Source organism: Lissotriton helveticus, chromosome 4_1 (genome assembly GCF_964261635.1).
Source record: "Lissotriton helveticus chromosome 4_1, aLisHel1.1, whole genome shotgun sequence".
Taxonomy (NCBI): domain Eukaryota; kingdom Metazoa; phylum Chordata; class Amphibia; order Caudata; family Salamandridae; genus Lissotriton; species Lissotriton helveticus.
The window spans coordinates 1,668,889,591-1,668,906,065 of record NC_136063.1 but is presented as its reverse complement, the minus strand read 5'-3'; positions in this window follow the sequence as shown (position 1 = coordinate 1,668,906,065).

Sequence of the window (16,475 nt, the reverse complement as noted above, 5' to 3'; positions counted from 1 at the left end):
AATAACCACTAGTACTATGCACATATAAATACAAGCTTAGAATAAATAAGTTCTACTGAACTTAGGGTTGGGTAAGTCAAGGGTCTAGCACACCCTTTCTCCAACCTTTACAATTTTAAATACCACTAGGTTAGGTAGGGGCAACACAACACGTCACTTAGTATGACTACGAAAGGAGATGCCAGTGGCTCTCTGCCTACTAGATACAGTGAACATTCGTTCCAAGAACTGAAAGCACGGTGTGCTTCTAGAATGCTGAAGACAGGGAGAAGTGACAACACTCAACGCCTTGTAGCAGTGTTACTGTTGGATAACCTGAGGAAAGCCTCTGGGTCAGATGAACAGGGCATAGTGGGTGGGCCAGGGAATGAAGATAGGGCAGAAGAAGAACCCCTCTTTGACCTAGAATCTGACTCTGACCAGGTGGAGCCTGATGTCTTCTACCTGGACAATTCAGACTTCCCAGAATAGAACACAGAGGGCCAAGAGGATGCCCCTTTTCATCCTCCTAGGAAGGTGGAGAGTAGATCCAGGAGGTCTAGATCCTCCACTGCAGAATCCAATACTTCTAGACAGTCAGTAGGGGCCTCCATTTCTAGTAAAGGAGGGAACTATTTGGATAGGGAGTACCAAATGCTTGAACTTGGGAAAGCTAGGCTTAGGCTCAGGAAAGATCTGTTGGCCATGACATAGAGTCCCTAGAAATCCAGAAGGCAAGGAAAAAATTGGTACTAGAATCCCATGGTGGCAGCAACAGTGTCCCTAGAAGTATGGAGAATTCATTTGACCATAGGAACCTGAGCAACATTGTCCATCCCTACCATGTTGGGGACAAATGAATAACTGCTTTAAAGAGGGCATGTAAAGTGCAGAGGGTCCCTCAAGAGCAGTGGGCAGCTATCCTGTGGCTGTCCTTTGCTGACAAAGGCAGAGATAATCTCCTCACTGTTAGAAAAGAGGATGTTGACAAATACTCACTTTTGAATAGTGCTCTCATGGATGGGTTTGGCGTAACTACTGAACAATACAGGATTAAGTTCAGAGACATCCAGAAGGCACAGAATCAGGACTGGGTAGACTTTATGGATAGTGCTATAAAGGCTCTGGAAGGTTGTTTGCTTGGCAGCAAAGTGCATGATTTTGAAGGATTGTACAATTTGATAATGAAGGAGCAGATCCTTAATAATTGCCAAAATCAGCTATTGCATCAATACCTGGTGGACACAGATTTGACTTCTCTCCAAGAATTGGGAAAGAAGGCAGATAAGTGGGTCAGGATCAGGGTGAAGCAGGAAAACCAGAACAAAAAGTGGTGACCAGAAATATTTTGAAAGTACACACGCTTGACGAACTGCATGCACCATAATGCTCAGAGGTGAACCTGCTGGGAGGTGAAGCAGTGTGATCCCACATTGGTTTCCTGTTGAAAAGAGTCCCTTGAGCTATTTGAGCTGACGAGCTCGTGGAGGGTCACCTGCGTGCCTTGAGAGGTACTGTGACCCGAGAATACTTTGGCAGCCTGCTCAGCAATCCCAAATATTTGAAATGCCTAATCTCTACTGACGACGAATAATAATCCAGAAACACAAGTATAGAGATGGCCAGTACTTATCTGCGGATCATCAATTAGTGGAGGGAGGAAGAGTAGAGATCCTTTCAATCTCCTTTCAGTAATTCTAAATCAATATAGAAAGGATCACTGGTCCTGCATAACCAAGGTCTGCAGGTAGATCGGTAGGTGTCTCCCAAATAAAAGACCCTCATACACGTGTTTTACAGAGTCGTGTTGCGGTATATGATGTGTCCCCGCTTCTTTTAACATGTTTTCGTGCGTAATCCATGGATCAGTTTTTTGTCTGCACCCTCCGCCAGGAGGTTTTACCTTTGGTTAAAACAGTAGTGATGGTGAATGGTGAAAAAGTGAAGTAGGACGTTAAAAATATCCGGACAGCCAGGGGTTTAACTTTAATATATCTGGATTCGGGTAAATGGTTGTTGTTGTGCAGCTTTGGAATTATTTAGGAATTCTGGCGCACTGATCAAGTGAGGTTAAAAGTGGTCGACATGTTTCAGCCTTGGTTGCCGGATGGTCAGTAGGCTTTCCTCAGGACCATAAAGTGATTTGGTAGGTGTGAAGAAAAAGGTAAATTTGTAACCTGATTCTTTTTTTGTAGTGGGTCACATTGTACCTGTAATAAGAGAAAAGGGAGATTGTGCATACAAAGCTAAGGTAAGGGTAGGGGAAGTAGACTCTTTAACATTGTACAATGACATAATTTTTAGAGAATAAATCTTCAATTATAAAACTAATCAATTATTTATTTTTTTGGGAGACACCTACCGATCTACCTGCAGACCTTGGTTATGCAGGACCAGTGATCCTTTCTATATTGATTTAGCAGTATTTATCTGCACCAACCTGGTGAAATACTCGAAAGACTTTTGCAAGTATACATGCTTGACGAACTGCATGCACCATAATGCTTAGGGGTGAACCTGCTGGGAGGTGAAGCAGTGTGATCCCACATTGGTTTCCTGTGGAAAAGGCTCCCTCGAGCCATTTGAGCTGACGAGCTCGTGGAGAGGCAGCTGCGCGCCTTGAGAGGTACTGTGACCTGGTCAACAGTCTCCACCTGGATTGCTTCCTTCCCTTTCTTCTTGCAAGTAAGCTTAAGGACCAGTGTTTTACCCTTCTACCTCACTAATTTGCAGTCTCACTCTGTTCCCTTCACAGATTAGCAGATTCTTCCGCTGTGCGCCTTTGTTTGACCTTGCTAGTTTGCAAGCTCTCTGGTCAATGCTTCCTTGCATAGGGGGCAAATGTTCCTTACATTAAGTGGGCAAATGTAACAATACGTCAATGAATTAACCTCCAACATTAATTTAATCAATGGATGGAGAACAACGGCAATAGGAAGATAGTCTCGCATTTATGAATATCTTGGTTTTTGTGTTTTGAATGCTCAGGTTTTGTACAGCTTTGTACAATATTGGTATTTGTGTAGTGCTTACCATACCACCACTTGCAAAGATTCTGTGCTGTCTTGGATGGCCTGTATGCATCATTTATATGGCACTTCACATAAAGGTCGAAGCCATGAAGCACTCCGATGATTTGTGTCGGGTTTCTGGGCACCCTCTAGATTGCATGGTTGGAAAATGTGTTGTTTGTGATTTGGCCTATATGGAACACGTCGAATTTGAAGACTTGGCCGTGCGGTGAACTGTCACTGTTGCTGCTCGAAGTTATGGTATAGCACATACACTTCGTTGTCCTCACTTCCGCTTCTGTCGGACCAGCGAGTTCCTCACAGCGGATCAAATGCTCGCTCCTAAGGAGAAGCTCTCTTTCTTCAGAGATGAGTCCAACATGAACGAGGGTGTAACAGTGAAACGATAATTACATGTATTCACAATGGTTCCAGCACACAGGTGAGTGATCTTTTTAGGGGAAACCCAAGAGCTGGTTCTTTCTAAGTATATTTATATTGCAGGCTCATACAAACATGCTTTATATTTTGAGTCAATATGACCCTAAAAAAGTAATCATTTGTATTTATATTTTGATTGCTATAAATCCAAATACAACATTTAAGGGAATTACCTAGGGGAAAATTTGCGTTTTATATATAAGGAGGCAGCTCCGAACAAATATATATTTTCAACTCAAATTGTTTCGTAGCCACACGTTGGGAGACGACAGCACAAATGCATGCACAGGAAAAACAAGAATATTTTTTTAATTCAGATGGTCATCGCAAATGGCAGGCTTTTTCTGGTAATCAGTGCCCTTAATGTCTGAGCTTTCATATTTGATTAATTTACCTGGCATAGCTTTGTTTAAGAATTAACATTGTATCTAAATAATGCATGCTTATAATGAGCACTGGGTAAGATTGCTTCATTTAACTGAAAGCACCGTCAAAATCCCACTAATGTATTTGAGTAAAACTCCTAGGATTCGTGAAAGCTTTGCTTTTTTAAAATGCTTCAGCATCCAAGATCATTAGCACTTACATTACGGCCAAACATTTTAGCCAGCGGTTCATGTTGTCGTCGTCCGCTAATGACTGCGGGGAGACTTTATTGCCCTTTGCAGATAATTGTTTCCACGTAGAATAAATAACCTTCTGCTAACAGGAGTGCCAGAATTACTGATGCCATGGCCACTTGCTAGCCCTTTCCTCTTCCCGTGCGGCTGACACCAGTTCGAAGCCTCTATGCTGGAATACAAGTAACGTCTCGGGGTGTGCATCCGTCTCTCCGTGCGATTGCTATACAAAGCCTGTGCCCCGCAGGCCTTTGCAAGGCGCGCGGCAGGTTTTCGCTATACGGAAGTGAAGGGCTGTGAAGCCTCGAGGCTTGCTCTACCATATTACAGCCAGCCTCGACCTGCAAAGGTGGGCGGCAAACAGAAGTCAGGGAACTGAGAGCTGTGAGCTGTGAGCACTCTCTTTATGAGGGTGTGCTTTCAAGAAGTAAACAGGCAGTAATTTGGTCTCATTAGTCACTTAGAACATCTCTTTGGAGTTGGGGGTGCAGAGAGGTCAAGGCGGCTATCCGATTGTCTGTCAATTACGTTGCAAACATTTTCCCAGGGTCTAAAAGTCTGGTCTTGCGGTGTGATCACGGTCTGCATTGATGCCAGTGTGGTGGTAGTTTGGGGGCGTTTTGGAGCGTAACATGGGAGTAACGAAAGCCCAGCATGTATATCTAGGGCAGGGATACTCAAGGAAGGCTCCTGACCTTTGATTGTGGCTCCCCTAGCCACCAGCATCACTGGGATACTGTTCACTTGACAGAGCAGGAACATTCAGAAAGCTGTGAAATGAACCAGCATACTTTACTTAACTAAAGCAAGGCAAAGGTGTCCTAGACAACTTATCTTTAGGAACACTTTAGTTTTAAATACAATTTGCACTAAACATGTAAAAACATGAAAAAACTCTCTGCTAACTACAAAAAGTGTATTTTATTAACATACATGAGCGTTTTACCTCAGTAGATCAGATTGTATCACTGCATTGAGAGGCATTTATTAGCGTTGATAGCTTCGAAAAATGATCATGGAAACATTCATGCCGCTCCCATTCTGAACTGGGGTGGCAGAGTGGGCTAAAGAACGGTGATGGATCAAACCCAGATCTTTTGACTGGGTGTGAGTGTTTGATTGGTTCAGATGCTCCATCCATCACCACCCCCTTTTGTACCACTTTGGCCGCCATAAGTGTGGCAGGGTATGCTCAGACGTGAGTCCCTTGCTCACTTTGCCACTGGATTCAAGCAAGCCGGGCTGAAGACGGCTGTAATGCCAGAAACCGGTCCTCGGAAGCTTGTTTCCGGTCCAGGGAAGGCATGGCTTGGCAGTTCGGGCTGGACTGTTCCCATGAGGCACAGGGTCAGACTGATTTGCATATAGCCATGTCTGAACTGGGGTGGCAGAGTGGGCTAAAGAACGGTGATGGATCAAACCCAGATCTTTTGACTGGGTGTGAGTGTTTGATTGGCTCAGATGCTCCATCCATCACCACTCCCTTTTGTACCACTTTGGCCGCCATAAGTGTGGCAGGGAATGCTCAGACGTGAGTCCCTTGCTCACTTTGCCACTGGATTCAAGCAAGCCGGGCTGAAGATGGCTGTAATGCCAGAAACCGGTCCTCGGAAGCTTGTTTCCGGTCCAGGGAAGGCATGGCTTGGCAGTTCGGGCTGGACTGTTCCCATGAGGCACAGGGTCAGACTGATTTGCATATAGCCATGTCTGAACTGGGGTGGCAGAGTGGGCTAAAGAACGGTGATGGATCAAACCCAGATCTTTTGACTGGGTGTGAGTGTTTGATTGGTTCAGATGCTCCATCCATCACCACCCCCTTTTGTACCACTTTGGCCGCCATAAGTGTGGCAGGGTATGCTCAGACGTGAGTCCCTTGCTCACTTTGCCACTGGATTCAAGCAAGCCGGGCTGAAGACGGCTGTAATGCCAGAAACCGGTCCTCGGAAGCTTGTTTCCGGTCCAGGGAAGGCATGGCTTGGCAGTTCGGGCTGGACTGTTCCCATGAGGCACAGGGTCAGACTGATTTGCATATAGCCATGTCTGAACTGGGGTGGCAGAGTGGGCTAAAGAACGGTGATGGATCGAACCCAGATCTTTTGACTGGGTGTGAGTGTTTGATTGGCTTAGATGCTCCATCCATCACCACCCCCTTTTTTACCACTTTGGCCGCCATAAGTGTGGTAGGGTATGCTCTGACGTGAGTCCCTTGCTCACTTTGCCACTGGATTCAAGCAAGCCGGGCTGGAGACGGCTGTAATGCCAGAAACCGGTCCTCGGAAGCTTGTTTCCGGTCCAGGGAAGGCATGGCTTGGCAGTTCGGGCTGGACTGTTCCCATGAGGCACAGGGTCAGACTGATTTGCATATTGCCATGTCTGAACTGGGGTGGCAGAGTGGGCTAAAGAACGGTGATGGATCAAACCCAGATCTTTTGACTGGGTGTGAGTGTTTGATTGGTTCAGATGCTCCATCCATCACCACCCCCTTTTGTACCACTTTGGCCTCCATAAGTGTGGCAGGGTATGCTCAGATGTGAGTTCATTGCTCACTTTGCCACTGGATTCAAGCAAGCCGGGCTGAAGACGGCTGTAATGCCAGAAACCGGTCCTCAGAAGCTTGTTTTCGGTCCAGGGAAGGCATGGCTTGGCAGTTCGGGCTGGACTGTTCCCATGAGGCACAGGGTCAGACTGATTTGCATATAGCCATGTCTGAACTGGGGTGGCAGAGTGGGCTAAAGAACGGTGATGGATCAAACCCAGATCTTTTGACTGGGTGTGAGTGTTTGATTGGTTCAGATGCTCCATCCATCACCACCCCCTTTTGTACCCATTCTAAAACAAGCATTTGCTATGCAATAGGTCTCGCATTACAAGAGTTTGAGCTATAGGCAAAGCAATTGCTTAAACTCTCGCAAATACAAGATCTATTGTATTGCCAATTACTAGTGCCCATGCTGCGCTTTCACATTCATGGAGGCCACGCCCCTTGTTTAGACAAGCTGCGACTAAAGAAAGGGGCGTGGCCGACATTAAAATGAACCCACGGCATGGGGTGTTCTGACAAACAAAAGCATCTGTTTGTCAAGTTGACAAACAGATGTTTCTTTTTGTAAAAGCACCCTATGCCGCACTTTCACTTTAATAGCGGGTGAACACCTTTCTTTAAACACAGCTGGTCTAAAGAAAGGGGCGTGGCCTGCACCGCTTGGGCGCTAGCAAACAAAAAATAAATAAATTAGTCAGCATGCCCACTATGCTTAAAGCGGACCGCGCTGCTAAAATAAAAAAAGAAAGAAACACAGCTGCTATAATTAAAGCGACTACCATTAGTAATTAAAATAAATTGCATGCTGCAACGTAGTGGGTGGTATAGGGGCAAATTATTAAACCAAATAGTGCTCACAGCCAAGATAAAGCAGATCGTGTACCAAGACGCGTAAGAGGTCCTGTCGTTATGGGGGGTAACAAATGCAGATAAGGCGGTACCAAGGTGGGACTAACAAGCCTAATAACGACTTGGAAGCCAGCGTTTACAAAGGACAATGACACAAGCCACTTAAAATTATGGGCGGAGAGGGGGCAGGGCTTCAAAGCTGTACTCCAATACTGCATGCCTCGCTGCAGCGCATGCACTGCTCAGCCTCGACCTAAACATGTTCTCCTGGCTACCACAATGTGAGCAGAGCCAAAGCACCTCTCTATAGTACTCCTGAAGGCTCTTTCCTTAAGTTGATCACATTACGTCAGGTGACAGCTGTGTTGTCAAGCTAGACCCAAAAAGTTTTGCCATTGAAGAATTTTATTAATTTGCTTTGTGCAATAGTGCTAACGATGCGTAGCAGTAATGTATCCTAACAAAAACTTGGAATGAATTAGCAACAACAGTGCAACAACTGATTTTCCGCTGGATTGGCTCCTTGAAGATTACGACAATGCTGCTTTAGACTGTCACATTTCCCAGATGAACATTCCCGTAAACCAAAAAAGTTTGCACAAGCTCAAAACATGTGAGAATGCACCACACAATAGGTAGGTGGTTTTCCTGGTAGTTCTTTAGCCTAAAAAAATTAAGAAAAGTATGTTACACTATATCTCACACAAATGGCATTTTAGTGGTAAAGAGGAAAGGTGTAGTTTAGATTAAGTGTCAGACAAATGTACAGCTGATCGTTATGGGCACTCAAAAAACCACTTAGGCCGACTTAAGTAGGATGCAATGTATGCATTATCCCAGGAACAAAGAGGCTTGGTAAATACAGATATTGTAGTAGGATATCGTAATGACCGGGAGTACAAAGTGCCCTCATTCCAATTTACGCACCACTGAATGGGGTAAAGTGTGTGATTCATGCTGGATACAGAATGTGGGCCGTTACATTTAATTCAATTTTTCAACACACTTCAGGAGTTGTCACTAGAGGTGCATTTAATAACGGAGCTCGCAGTGATGGGAAAAATCGATGTACAATACCAAATGATACAATTGGGAACGGCCAATATCTTTGCCTTAAACAAACATAAACACAACACATTACATAACATAAATTATATGACATATGACAACTTAATAAATTATACATTATTTAACAGAAAGCAAAATGGTACAACATGAAGTTATACTCCTGCAAGACCTTAGCTTATAGGCCCAAGAAAACCCCAAAACCAAAAATGGATGGGCGTCAACATATACATCATAACAGTAGATATATATATATATATATATAGATCAAATTGGGGTGACCATAGATAGAAAATCCATACCCCAGTTCTATATTACGCATACCGCGCTCAAACCACTTTGTGCGTATCCTTATACGTTCTTAAGAATGATAATCCAGATCAGGTTGCAGGGCACTTCCAATACCAAAAGGTATGCTTCTCTGTATCTTTTAAAACCTAAGTAAAAAATATACAGCTGTACCTTCTAAAACTCAACTCAAATGAACCCTGACATCAATGGGAACCTCTTGTGTCTTCAAGGAAACACCTTATATGATGGTACTCCTAAAAAAATGATGCATTCCAGATTAATAGGGTATATATGAGTACTGGTGAAAATGCTTTACCTATTTGTATGTGTCTCACCTTCAGATAAATGATGCTCCATAATCACTCATTTTTCGTACTAAAAACTCCACAAATTGATATTGTTTCGACTAGGGTATCAATTACTAAATAAATAAATAATGTATAAATATACTGCTAAATTGGTAGGCATTCCTCATTGTGCCACGCAATCCATTATAGAGGGTGAAATAATTATATTAATTCGTTTTTGTTTGGGGTTCTCTAAAAATCATGCGAGCCAAAATGGCAAGTCTTTCAAAAGACATTAAGCCACATATAAAGGGCCCATTTCTTTAAAACACAGTTCCTGTGAAAACAATGTAATAATAAATAAAAACCAACCTGAACTTCATTAAAATCACTCCACACCTCGCACTGATATGGCTGCTGCTGTCAGTAACCCATACATGTGAAACACAATACTTTGTGTTCATAGAAAAAGACCCGGTAAACCATATATATACTAAACACTGTGCAAAGAACAAGGCTCATCTTAGATGTTACACCCTCCGTGGCACTGTAGAGAAAAAATTCTAGAACAAGGAACTAATCGTCCCTAATTAGAAGTATGGCTACATAGAATAAACACGGACAAACTTTGAAAAACCTGCCGTTTTAGAACATTATGCCCTCCATAGCCATACAGGAAAAACGGAAGCGAGGACCTCTGCGGTTCCATATTGAAAGAGTGGCCACATATAGTAAACATGGACCCACTTTCAAACAGCTGCCATCTTAGAATGGTTACCCTCGATAAAGGAATTTAGTCTTTTAAGGCGGTCACAGACCCCAGCAGCTGAGCACTTGTAAACCATCTCAAGACCGGCTCGCGCAGAGCTGGGATACAGGTGCCTTTTCCATCTGGCACAACTCAATCATTGGTGGAAGGCAGGAAATGCAGAGACGTAACCAGGCACAATAAAGTTAAAAATGGGATAAAACTACCTCACGTTTTATAAACAATTGTTGTGGGAGCTGGGCCCTCACCAATAATGAAAGGAAAAACAAATTGGAAAACATTACATTTTTGTTTTGATCTCGAAGTGCACATTGCAATAGTAGTTCTCAGTACTGAAGGTTACTACTGTGCGTGCTGCTGATTATTGGTTTGAGGGCAGCAACACAGAAGGTGCAGACTGGAGTAAGCATCACACAGGATGTAGGGGGTGGGGAGGGAGCGTTACAAAGTATGCGGGCGGAGGAGCAACACAGAAGGCACAGCTGGCGATCAGCAATACAGAGGGTGGGGGTGTTGGAAAGCAACACACAGGGCAGGGGAACAGGAACAACATGATAGAGGCGGAGGGAATTGTGTTCGCGCGCGCTAAAAGAAAATAAAAACTAGCGTTCGGACCCGTGATTTACAGTGTCTTGAACCTGTGATCGTAAGTCACATCACAGATGACAGCAATTGGTGCAGCAAAGTGAAACAGACCAGCAGCGTTCATAGCAGCTGTGGGAACCCCAGGAGGAAACAGCACCATATATGGAGATGTACGTAACAATGAGTCACCAATTCAAGACTGTATCAACAACAGTTTAGATAGAGGTGAGATGAATGTCTCTCTCACGGGGAGTTTTCACTCAGGGGACGCTTTTTTTAAGCGATGGGCTTGGCAAGCAGGACTTAAGTTGTCATGCGACTACTTAAGTTAGTCAGGGGTTTAGCGAGGCTTATAGGAAGGATCAAATGTATTTGATCCCTCTCTCCTTAAAAAATCTGAATGGTACGCTCCCTTGGGCAAGTGGGGGTGAGGTGCCGTCGAGAGCATGCAGCGTTTCCCTTGCCGGAGCGACCGCAATAACTGCCAACATATGGCACCGCTGGCTCCGCAAGGAAATCGCCAAACGTGCACCCGCTGCATTAAAAGCAATGCAGCACATGCACATTTTTGCCTGGAAAGCTGAATCGATCTCAAGCCGTCTCTTTCCTATGTAGCACATGCGCGCTGCATAGGCGAGACCTAAACAATGCCATTAGTGAAAGAAGAGGCAAGTCATTTGTCAAGTGCACCTTGTGTGAAGCCTTGGTTGTTATATGATTGGAAAACATTATAATTTATTCAATAAAACACAAGAGAAGGTTTTGTTCAGCATACATCCTGAACTGGTATATTTTAAGGGGCTTTCGTATGTGGTAATGAAGAAATTTGGGGCAAAATGCAATTAATCAATTGCCTGCCCTAGGATCACACAATTTTGTCAAGTGGGGAAGTCAGGACTGATACCAGGTTTTCAGGTTTCACATTTTGTAATTCAGCCACAAGATGAGTAACTCTTTCCATCTCACATTTAACATTAGAAGTTAATGCTTTGACTTCAATTCTTGGTACATGAGAAAAGAGAGTTGGTGGCAAACAGAAGTCACATGAAGGCTCGGTTTGTTATCCACACCATGCAAATGCTGTACGTCAACCTATGCTCCCTGTTCATCACCCTGACCCACGCATTACTGGCATCAGTGAAGCCCTCGGACTTTCCACAAACAGTACTTTGCGGCCCTCTGGGAAATGTTTGTGAGTAACCATGATCTAGGGGATAAATTGCACAATGTGAAACCAGAAAACTTTGAATCAATCCCGGCTTCCCCAGTTGACCCTGTTGTGTGATCCTAGGCAATTGCTTTATTTGACCATCACTCATTTTTCTCCATTAGCACATATAAGTGGACCTTGAAATACATGAACTTGGAATGTGCGCTGTACAAAACCTTCTCCTGTGATGATTTCGTAAACTATAATGTTGTTCATGTAAAAAAGCAACCCAGGGCTCCAGAAGGTTACTTTCCAATTAATTCCCTATTGACATTATTATCATATTTTTACACTTTTTCTGCAAGCTGTCTTGATGTTCCTAAAGTTAAACAGTGCAGGACACTTTAGTTACTGCCTTTTTAACCCCTTCACTGCTGGGGTTATTCCCCCGCAGCGCTGGGGTGAAGGGGGGCGCGCACAGCGCCCGCACGCTCATGACGAGCTGAGCTCGTCATGAGGCACGGCACTCCTGTGCTAATGACGAGCTCAGCTCGTCACAGGTGCATTTCCTGCCGTGGAACGCTCGCACAGCAGGGGAATTATCCCCGCATGCGAGCGTTCCACGGCTCATGACGAGCTGAGCTGGAAATGGAGAATATTTGCATGGGGGAGATCTTAACATACGACTCAAGTCAGATTTATACAGTACCACTCAAGCCCCATTCACAAAACCAAGTGTGAGAAGAGCACTACAAGAGCTGTGCAACGTGCTTTTACTTGTGGATACCCGGCGCCTGTGCTACCCCTCACAACCTGCATATAACCATCACTCATCACACTATGATACATGGACCTGACTCAATTACTAGTTACTCACAGCAGCCAGTCTTCCGTGATAACCTCCAGATTGCATCTTCCGCGTACACTATAGGATTATTCCCCAATAATACTCAAGTTACGGATCCCTAGGGCTGAGGGGCTTGAGAGACCATGGATATTTCCAAGTATGGCTCTGCGTGACAAAGTGTTCTGCTTTGAACTCTGTGCCTCTATAGTGGAATCCTTTTTTGGGCATCGGTAGTAGGTTAACAACTCCCAAAATAGGGCTGGTACATGCCAGAAGCCATTTTAGTAGTCGCAAATTGCCCAATTCTCCATCTGTGACTGCTAAAAACAGTTGTACATCTGGCCCCAAGTCCCAAGACCTCCTTCAACAGTAACTTTCATTGGGGGAGACTAGAAAAAAATGTAATCATAGAACAATCTCAGGCTCTATGCCTTCACAATGGGGAGGACGTTGTTCCCAGGGTAACTCCTTTATACCAAACACATTTCATGGAGTGAATGAAAATATGGACTTCTCATGAGAATAGGCATTAAAAACAATGACAGAATGATGAAGTTGTGAAAATAAGAAAGAATGAGGACAAATATCGAAAAAAAATATATATCTGTTCGAATATTATTTAAATACACTGTTTACAAGCCCTGAATACAAGGACTGTTTTCTTGAGCCGAGGCCACCGCATTATTTGTTCATAGTTTAGAGTATTTTAATAAATCATCCGACTTCTCGACGCTAATGAATCAATCCCCTTGTATGCCTGCTCTATTGCTCTTTCTCTGAGCGCAGAAACAGAATGCAAATCAGATTCAGAATTATGCGACCTGATTACTGTTAATAGCATCAAACTGGAGCAGAATGAAATGATTCAAGTAAGACAATAATCACTGGATTGTAAAATGACTTTCACTTTTTGTGTCCTTGCAGTAATGTATTTTTATGAGGGATCACAAATTGCATTATGTATTTCATATTTCTTACAATTCATTAATAAAAATAAAAAATAAACTATTAGATGACTGAAATGCCAGACATATAAAGCATGCTCGGCTTTTAATGTAAATAAAGAGCTCACATGTGTGGGAGGAGACATTGGTGACTGGAGCTATGGCAGGACCTACAGAGAACAAAGGGAAAAGAGCAGCGCGGCTTGTTTATGCACGGCAGGTTTTTGTATCCTTTTGTATACTTCACAATTTTTTGCCCTATTGAATTATATTTATTCTTAATCGGAATATATGTACATAGTCACAACAAATACTTGGAGGACATTCCTGAATAGTTCTAGAGAACTACCTTCATTCTTCATTGGTAGATATAAATAATAAGCGTTTGGGACGGTACTGTAGTTAACAAAAAACTATACTCTATTTGTGTGCGCATGTTTGGCTTCTGTGTAGTGTTCATACATATAATATGCCTTGATATCTGGTGCTTCAGATAAAACGTCTGAAGTGTGGATGACCTTGTTTTGTTTCTGTCAACATTACTTGCATCAATCGCCCCATCTCTGACTGATTTTATTATATTGCTTACAATTCGCATTTTTTTCAATCGAAATGCTCATTTATACTTTTGAAAGTAAGGTGTTGCAAAATCCCCTTTCTCTCTTCTCTTCTGCAGCTTTTTTCCTGAAACTCATTTTAATCAAGGTATACCTCCGCTATATTGTTAATTGGAGGGTCTGCCACCTTCTAAAGGATTGGTCTGTTTCAGATATGGCTTTTTTTTAAATAACGTAAAACTCTGCTAACTTGCTTAGATCATGTACTAGCCTTAATCCCAGGCACCACAGTTCTTTCTTTCTTTCACTCATATCCCGACATGTATTCTAGGTCATAATTTCTGTTTTTTGAAGTATTCACCAAATTACCTAAAATTGTACAAATGTCTGAATTAATTCTTCTGCAGCTAAGACATACTTTTCCATATATTATTTGTACATCATCAGGTCGTCCTCATAGAGAACAATTTTCCTATCCCATCCACAATAGGAGAAAAGACAAATAGTGCTCTTTCTTCCCAGTTTCTAAAATAGCTTCAATAAATAGATGAAAAAAGGGTAGATTATGTACACCACTCCCTTTCACCTCTAGATATACTAATAGGTACTGTCAGATTTCCAAATATTAATACCCTAGCTTTTGGTGCACAGTAAATTTTATGTATTGTTCTATAGAAATTGTTCCCTAGATCATTATGTTTTACAACTGCCATTAGGTATTTTCAGTCTGCTCTGTCTAAGGCGCTGGTTGCCTCTAGGGTTGTCACTGCTGGAGGAACACTGTGTGCTGTCTCCAGATGTATAGTACCAATTATTCAATGTGTTAATTCATGTAGATATATACCTGTCAAATAAACAAAAACTTCTGATCTTCACCTATCAAATCTCCTATGACCTTACTTATTCTTCTTACTGGAATACTTGTAAAAAGTTTGTAGTCACAGTTATAGAAAGAAATAGGTCTGTCTCCAAGTCGGTGGTAGAGGGGCTCCTAGCTTATGCATGGAATGGAATAATTTTATACAAATTGGCATGGTATTCTCCCATAAAGCTATGTGGAAGTATACCAATGTCCAGATACTAATGCAATTTCCTTTATTGGGTGTAGTTTGACAATAAAAAACATCAATATTATTGGAGAAGTCTCCTCACATGCCAACCATAGACTATAATTGAACACCATCCCCTATCAACTGAATATCCTGATTGATGTAAGATTCTCCCAACTACTTCAACATGGCCACCACTATATGCCCCGATCACCACAGTCACTTTTATTAGCTTGACCATGTACTACCCCGGACTGTATCAGAATCAACGTTCCGACCACCCCGGTCTAGACATCGCAGCAATCCAGCTTACTGGGAATAGTCAAACCAGTATTACATGGAACACCTCTCAATATACACAGAATATTAAGATTTAAATAAGATCCTCCTTAACGATCATGGCTACTGTTGGAGATATGCCAACCATTATGGTGAATTAACAAAGATTGTCCTTATATAACATCAGAAATTTCAGAGAGCCCACTGAGTAACAAGAGCTCTGTAAGAAAATGAGACCCATCTGATCATCCCAAGATGGCCACTACCAATTCACGTTATCTCTGTAGAACATCTTCTACAGAGAACCGAGACTCTCCAAGATGGCCGCCACCATATGCCTTGGTCTCACATGTATCCACAATGCTTTTTGACGCAGAGAGTACTTCTGGATCTCTGCTGCAGGTGAGCCTCATTAACCGGGCTCTCTGTACTTAAGCTATCATCTTTCGACCATGCACTTTGTAGTGTATGGTTATTGTTAGTAATGACGCGCGTACGTTCACGCGCGTCATTCACAACAATAAACATTTTGTTATTGTTTGAATGTGTAATTGTCTCGTGTTGAGTTTGCGTGAGGTGTGTATGTAAGTTGGTGCCGCGAGTCAGTATGTTGTTCTTTGAATGTTGAAGAGTGCATGCATGTTTGTGCCGCGTGTGTGAGTCGCGTGTGTAGTATTGTTTCTTGAATAAAGACGCGTTGGTTAAATAGAGTTGCCGTGCAGTTAAACGGTATTCAAGATTATACGCTGTGGCTGCAAGTACTTCATTAAAAGCTCTTCTTACCGGATTAACTTATTTGCCTCTTGGAAAGCTCATTATCCTCTTTATTACACTGGCGACGATCGGGAATACGTTTCCATACGTGCAACGAGTACATTTTTCAAGAGTTTATCCATTTTTTTCAACAAATTGTTCCCATTGGCTGTTACACTTGGGAAATTTTACACCAGCACCTTCTATTGGATGCCCTTCAACGTTTCTGATTAGATTATACTAAATGGATTAATAAAAGCTCTTTTCATTGGCTATTTCCTTGGCATCATCTTAAAAAAAAAAAACAAAAAAAAAAACGAACACTTTATTTCTTCAGTTTACTGTGGATTACCAACAACTGGAACATAATTGATTGGAGAAGCATTTACAAAGAAGAAATTAACCGTAAGTGACATCTGTGATTCGCACACACTGTTGTGAGTCACAAATAATTCTA